Here is an 8,388-nt window from a genome sequence, read left to right on the forward strand (position 1 = left end):
CCTGTCAAGGAAAGAACACAAGTTATGGTAAAAAAAATCTGAGCACTAACCAATGGGAAGGGTCTTACTCATTGATAACTTGGGGTTAAAGTTATGCTTGTGTCTCAATAGGAACGGGTCCAAGATGGGTGCCAGCACAATGGGTCTGGCCATCTGTCTCGTCACCTGCTGTAATGTGATCACAACGCTCTCATCAGCAGTTTGGATTCCAGCTCAACCAAAACAGAATATATGGGTCACCCTAGCCAACAACACAGGACAAGACACACTCTGTTTGTTGACTGCGTCACCAGAGAACCTATTCTTGACCTGTTTGGTCAAGGAGACAACCCCTAGACAAATGGCCCAACCCAAGTGCCCCTTTTGGGGTAACATCCAACACGAGCAATGTGGTTGACAGAAGGGATGGATACATACCCTATCAGCAGCGGAACAATCTTGAACCATAAGAACTGGAGCTGTTGGGATCTGTTAAAATGGGCTATTGTTTGTACTTTAATTATAGTGGAAAGAATCAATCACTAATTCATTGTGTTAATTCTAGTTTAACTGTTTATAGGAATCACTCTGCTTGGTGTAATTATACCTCAGCTAACATTTCAAAATATAGTAACCACCTGCTTAGCTTGCTAGCAAGTGTTTTTCTCATTTGTGGGAGCAGGGCATAGCCTGCTATCCCCTCTCACATCAAAGGAGGTCCATGCAGTTTGGGAAGACTAACTTTACTAATACCCAATATTTCCATAATTACTCACCACCAAAAGCACCTTAGGTGAATTACTCGTGCTTTTCAACCAGGCTGCAAGGATATTGTAGAGTTGTGGAACCCTGGAAGGATAATAGCAGCATCCTTTTTAGGCCCAGGTGTTGCTTCAGCTAAAGCATTGAGCGCGCTTATCAAGCTTGGATGTTGGCTGGCCAAGCAAACGAATGCTACTTCTCTGGCTTTAAGCAGGCTTCTATAAGCATGCTACACTACAGAATTGTGCTGCCATAGATTTCTTACTATTAGCTAAAGATCGTGGGTGTCAAGACTTTGATGGTATGTGTTGTATGAATTTGTCCGATCATTCAGAATCAATACACAAGAGCATTCTAGATTTGCAGAACAGGATAAAAAAAACTGCAGGTTGACAATGGGTGGAATGTATTTGGGGATCTTTTTGGGGGTCTTGCAGGATGGGTATGGAATTTGCTAAAAATAGGGTTAGTTTGCCTCATTGCTTTTCTTTGTGTTCTCATTTGTGTTCTGTGCTTATTGCAAAGTATACAGAAAATGATAAAAATACTATTAACCACTACTTTTTTTTATTAATAAAGAAGGGGAAGATGTGGGTGAAGATGTAACCACCATGGGGCTCAACAAACTCCATGGTAGGTCTCGTAGCTATGAAACCTTGGGAGTCAGCAAACTAAAACAAACAGCAAACACTGCAGTTGAAGAATAACAGGATGTTCTATTTACCCACTTCTCCTGATAAGCACAGTTGATCTTGTAACGTTTAGGGGAGTTGAGAAACCTATTGTCATTATTGCTGTTGCTTCGTATAATCTTAAGCCAATGAACTGTTTGTGGAAGATTACTGCTTGCTAGTGGAGGATATATAAGATGTATGTTGAGCACAATAAAGGATTATTCCAATACCATGATAATCAAGAGAGCTCTCATTTGGGTTGCACTGCAACAGGACAAGGGGCAATGGTCTAAAACTTGAACATAGGAAGTTTCATGCAAACATGTTGAACTTCTTTACGGTAAGGATGACGGAGCATGGGAACAGGTTGCAAAGAGATGCTGTGGAGTTTCCTTGTATAGAGAAACTCCTCTAGATGTCTACCTGTGCAACTGATTGTAGGGAATCTACTTCACCAGGAAAGGTGGACTTGATGATGTCTTGAGGTAAGACCTTGCAACCTCTGCAATTTTCTGAGTCTGTGAGGTCAGTCGTAGACCTAGTACAAGATGATCATAGTTACCTTAGACCTGAATTAAGCAGGAAGAATGCATGGCTAAGATTTTCAAAGTTATTTGTGACAGACATCCTGACTCTGAGCTGTGGTCTAGGTTTTATGTAATCTTGAACAGGGTGCTACTTTGAAGAGAATTGTATGAAATCAAGAGATTTGTGGAAGAGACACCTGTGAATTATGTGCTGAGTAGTTGATTCAAGGGTAGCCAGCAGAGCAGCATTGGAGAAGAGTAGCAGGTAGCAATTTACTCACTAGACTTCATGTATAAATTGTTGTGTGTGGTAGGATGCCTGTCTTTCAAAAGAGTAACTTTCCAAAAGACCATACATTTTTCTTTTCTGTGGAAATGACTGATTAGCCTAGATGGCATATGAAGTGAATTTCAGCATAAGATTAAAAAAAGGAGAAAATAATGACACACTTCCTTTTCTACTTCCATGATTTTCAGGCATTATTCAGGTTTTTAATTCTACAGCAGGGAAAACTTAATCCGTGATATAGTGAATAGTGACTGGTTTACAGGTTAGGGCAAATTCAAACTGTCCTCCCCTACATTAGATCAGAGCTATGTTTCATTTATTAGATCAGTTGATGCATTTGGAAATTCTTTGAGGGAACAGAGAAAGTCAAGGATAACAAGAGGTGAAATGTTATTTGTTAACATTAACATTTTCTGACTAATCTTTAGACTCTTTCCACTTAAATGAGTTGCTTTCATTGTAGTCTGTTTTATAAGTTCGTGAAACTCTGGCTTATGTAAAATAGATTACACTATAGCTGTGTAGTCTGGAAGTTTCAGCACATCCGTCCACTGACGACCTTCAGGGAATTCAGAATAAGCCCTTCCCTAAGCTTGTGAGTGCTGCTCAGCATGGAAGACAAAATGATGAGGAGCTCTGAGCAACATGGGGTCTTCAGCAGGTCACAGGTGCTTTACTAGGGAAAAAAAATAAAAATGACTGAAATTTTCTTGAGTTTTGTTGAATGTTTCAATAACATACTATCTTAGAGAAAACTCTTTCCTTTAGTGAATCAACAGGTTTTTGAGAAGGTAGAGAAGAATGTATAGCATGGGTGTCCAACCTTTTGGTTCATCTGGGCCATGCTGAGTGAAGAGGAATTGACTGGGGCTGATGTTGTGGTTGTTACTGAGTGATGGATATGTGCCTGGAGCCAGGTCAGACCATTCAGCAAGGAAGAGTGACTGCCATTGTGGTGTGGGGACAGGAACTGGGGCTTATTACTAGCTGTCCTAGGCTGCATGCCTGATGCAGAGTATTTTTGGCAGGCTATTTGTGGAGTTATGGCAACACAGCATGTGTTCCATGTGGTTGGATTGCTCACTTCAACATATTTCTGAAGGAGGAATGATTTAAGGAATCCATCTACAGTTAAGTAGTGTTTTGTTGCTGTTGCTGTTGTTGTTGTTGAACTTTTGATGATCTCAGCTCACTTCACATTCCCTATTACTGTGAAAGTCGAAGAACTTCTAACTTCAATCCAATAAAGGAAATCTACTTAAAAAGAACAATCCTGTATAAAGAAAATCTGAGTCTTCCGAGTTAAGAAAACAGTCTTTCATTTAAGAAACCACAAAGTAATAAGTAATTCTACCAAGGCATAGAGTATCAAGAAAATAAAATTTCTTCAGAGGTCCTTTAATCATGCAATGCCAAGCCCTCAGTTCTTCCCAAGGAAACTGCCATATTTGTTGCTTGAGATATTGCTCCTCATCCTAAGGAGGAAATCTTTGTGCCGAGAATCGAGCCCTTGAGCTCAATCCCATCTTGCATCCATTTATCTCAGCAGGCAGGGTCAGCTGTCTTTCTAGCTTCTTAGAGTCCTTTATGCTCTGCCAAAGGTGTATCACACAGTACTTTTTCCCTTCCTAATCATATAATTCAAGGATGATTCTCTCTGGCATTGGAAAGGTTATATTGTACTATGGTGATGAATATCAAATGAAACTGCCTCTATCCATTCAGTTAGTAAGATGAATAAGATACTTCATAACTTCAGCTGTAGCCTTTAGGCAAAATAAGCTATGCTTTGAGCAAAAGCGCATATTTGGCTTCAAACGCAGCTCACGTTACATGTTATTCATTAAACAATCAATTTACTGTACCTAAGAAAGAAGTTAATTTTGAACACAAGAAATACTTGCAAAAAAAAAGACTCCAATTTAAACTTAGAATTTTCAGATTCTGCTGTTGGATTTTTAATATTTAAGAAAAAACTGCTGATGGATGTTATAGAAATGAAGGGAAAACTACATGTAGATGAGCTCTGTCATTACCACTCTCTCTCATCTAATTCAGTTCATTCATGGTATATTTGTTTGCTTCACCATTCTTTGAGACATGGTAGATATTACCACGTGATATCAAATGATTTTGAACTTTGTATCTAATTTTCAAACCAGTACACTCAACGCTTTCCCAGAAGATTAAAATAGTTCATTAGTTCTTTGATGTCTGCTGTGAATCCAGTATCTACAGTTGTCTTTGTCATATGTTCTAAGTATTGAAATTGGTTTGGCCTGATGGGTATTTATCAGCTAAATAAGGTACTGTAGATAATGCATTTGTAACTATTTGGATTTAAAAGTCATTATTTGTGAAATTGTTCCAATGTGGTTTTGAAAATGAAATATTTGTGAATACTGCTATTCCTTTTAACCTCAGAATTGCCACAGTGAACTTGATGACTCTCTGTCTAGCCTGATGACTTGTTCCCAGCAATATTCCGTAGTAGATGCTATGAAAAGCTTGTAGAAACAGAATAAGTCAGAGGAGCCCTTCTCCTTCAGTTTCAAGCAATGAGCAGATGAACGACTTTATTAACCAGAGGCTCCATCAAACCACTGCATTCAGTGGTTTGAATTGATATCTCTTTTATGAATTTATCTCATCCCTTTATAAATTCATTTGTACATTGTGTCTCTTGTGAGTTTTACTGTCTAATCACATTTTGTGTGGAGAATATAATTCCTTCTGACGATTTTGAATTGCAAACTGGCAGTATTATGAGTTTCCTCTTCTATGCTGTGAAAAATAAGGAATAGTTGCTACTGTTTAGCTCTCCCTATATCCACCATGATGTTCCAGATATTTTTTCTGTGCCTTCACAGTTCCTACCCCCCAAATTGCATTCAGTTTTTCAACTGTTCATTCAACTGAATTGCAGTCAGTTGAATTATTCTTAAGTACAAAGACAGTTATATATCTGTCCATTCTCTTACCCTTCTCTGTTCTTTTATTCCATTCTGTACTTACTTAGTCAATTTTGGGAGGGAATGGCCAAAACTAGCACTGATGGCAATGGATATTATGCTCCATGGATTTCCATATTAGTACAGTCAAGTCCTCAGTTATTCTTGTTGTAGCTCCTTGCCTCTTTCTCTCATTCTTGACCTCAGCTGAACACTCACTACATTGAAAAGGATGAGACACTTAATTTTCCTTTTTTCTTTAGAAGATAAATTGCTTCTTATATGGTCAAGTTTGATGAAACTTTGTTAACATTCAGAGAAAGGCCTTGTGTTAAGGCAATGCAACACTTTAAGGCTTCTCAGCAAGTAGTGCTGTATCTCTTATTCCAAAGGGAAAGATTAAAAATAGAGAGGCAAAAGTGAATATAAATTTTTTAAAAGCAGCTCTCCAGAATTTGACCTTCACTGCAGTTTATTAATGCTGAAAAACTAAGTAATTTATTGAGAACCTTTATTGTTTGGGGCAGGGATATGAGGCAACAGGCTAAATTAAAAAAGAATAAAAACAAAGAACAACATAGTTTACATATATGTATCTAAAGAATGCTTCCTGTATAATTTGCTGTCATGTACAGCAAGTGTTATGCTTCCTTTGGTTACTGAAGGCCAATGGATTCTGAAAGTGACACAGTTCTTTAACGGAAGGGAGTGGCATAATTATCACCATAGTGGGGCAAAATACTAGTTCTTGTCTGCTAAATATTATGTCTGAATTGCATGGCCAACAGGTTCTGTTCCATCAGAAGAATTGACTTTTGTTTTCAAAGGGAAAGGAATAAGGGAGATGGAAAATAACAATTCTGTTGCCTCTCGTTATCCTCTTTTAGTAGGGGTACACAGCTGTAGCCTCTTTCTTAAAATTTAGGACTCAAAAAAACTTTGAAAGTTGTTAGATTTTATCAAAAAAGCAAAGTAATAAGGTATAACTTCTGAAACTTTGTGCATGTAGTAGGATTTAAATAAAGAGATTTATAAGAAAATTGTCCTGCCCATTTATGTACAGTTCATATGCTTACTCTCAAACCATCAACTTTCCATAGCTAGCACAGTTGTAAATAAATTACTCAAAATTCTCTAAAAATATTCCCATTTCATGATTACTGGGGCTTTTCTGCATGTCCACTCCCCAGAATTCTGAGTCACCACCTGCTCTCTGCAAGTGCAGCAGCTTTTCAGTTTTTGGTCTAGGTGAGCTCAGAGGCATTCTCCTGAAGGTAGTCATAAGCCTTTCTCTGCTAGGAGCTGACATCAATCAAGGAAACAGCACTTTGTGGGAGCACAAGTCAGTGGGAAGTTCTTGTGATTAAAGGGATTGCATAAATATCCAAAGCATAATTTTGAGTTTATTAATTTAACATGCATACATCTGTATGCTCTGTTCTAAAAATAATCTAGAAAACAGAGTATCAGAAAAAAAAAAGTTTTTATTTCATTTCTGAGTTGCTTTACTACTGTGTTTTGTTTGTAGGATTGTTTATTTTTTATTTTTAGGAAGATGAGGGGAGATATGAGATAGAACTTGATATTAGGGTTAAAAGTGAGAAATGCAAGAAAGTTATAAATATATACAGAAGAACAGATATATTTTTTCATGTATTCTTTGTCTCCTTGAATTGAATCTTTAAGTGCAAACAATGTTGAAAAACTATGTCCTGTAACTTCTATTTACTGTATCATGGGGTAGCTCTTTCCTGCTGAAAGAACTTCAGTTAGGATGTTTCAGATCTTATCATTTATTAAAAATAAATATAATTTTTAAACACTACTTAAGAGATGAAGATCTCTCTTGTGGTCAGAAGTCTGTCTTCAGAGGGGCATGAAAGAAGCCAATTCAAGAATTTAATTATCTTGGTTACAGGCTTGAAAGGTTTCATATGAGTTTCACATGAATCACTGGAATGTCCTGGAAATGTCCTGGAAACACTGGAAATTCTTTCCAGAGTAGAACATATGAAACTATAAGTATACATAATTCAGAAACTGGAGAGACAGCCAAGGAGACTTAATTTCTGGTAAATTACTTGCAGGAAATAAATTCTCAAATGTTAGCATTAGAGTTTAAAGATAAAACGTGTTTGTACAGAAACCAAGTGTTGTTAATAGCTTAGTAATTACTTTCCATTCTGAAATGTGAAGTGCTGGTATGTAGTGCATCATGAACTTTATTGTTATTACTAAATTATTAGGGTATATAGTTGCAAAAAAAGTATATGTAAAGTCATCAGAGTTTAAGACTATGAGAGAGACTCTTTTATTACCGCCTCATTAGAACACCACAAAGAAGCATCCTCGAATGAAGGGATGTGACTAGGAAAAACAGAAACAGGCTCATTAATCTCTTTTAAACAAGCTAACAAAGACTTTATGTCTGATAAATTTATTTATCTCTGCAACTACAGCTGTTTAAAATGATAATTCTTCATTTGGAAAGAAATTACCTGTGGTAAACTGCTAAATAAAGTCAAATACAGGTATAATGACCAGTCTTTTTCCCTACATAGGGAAAAAGCATAGCTTCACTCCCTCCCATCTCTTCCAAACAACAACTTACAATTTAACGATTACAGAAAATCAGAAGGATTATTTAATGGAGGAAATAAATCAGTAACGTTATTAGAGCATGAGATCAAGAATATTGAATGTAAAACAGAACCCCTATCTTATGTTTAGCTCAAATGAATAGACTTATCAAAGTCAATGGAAAGATGGGCATAAATATTCCTTTTCCAGAATTAAGTCCTCAAATAACTATTTTATTGTGTCTGAATGTAATGGTAATATTGAAAATCTAGTTGTATCATAGTGTTTACAGCTCCTTTGTTATCTTGTTAACGTTTAACTTGGCTTATTAAAGCTGGTCCAGTCTCATTCAGAAAATGTTCTAAGCCTTTGCTTATGTCTGTCTTTAGATATGAGGTAAGCTGGATTTGCCCTTTTAGCAAGGGCTTGAACTAGAAGATCAACCTGTTATTCTGTCTTGCTTCTGTTGCTACAAATTTCTATTTCTTGTATGCTACTTGTCATTTTGTGTCCAAGGTATTTCACTTGGAATATGATAATTTAGTTTAGAACAAAATGTTTGGATGTGTTGTTTTATTGACTCATGACTGGGATTAGACAAACACAGCTGTATTGATAGGATATGA

The sequence above is a fragment of the Meleagris gallopavo genome, chromosome 1 (genome assembly GCF_000146605.3).
Source record: "Meleagris gallopavo isolate NT-WF06-2002-E0010 breed Aviagen turkey brand Nicholas breeding stock chromosome 1, Turkey_5.1, whole genome shotgun sequence".
NCBI lineage: Eukaryota > Metazoa > Chordata > Aves > Galliformes > Phasianidae > Meleagris > Meleagris gallopavo.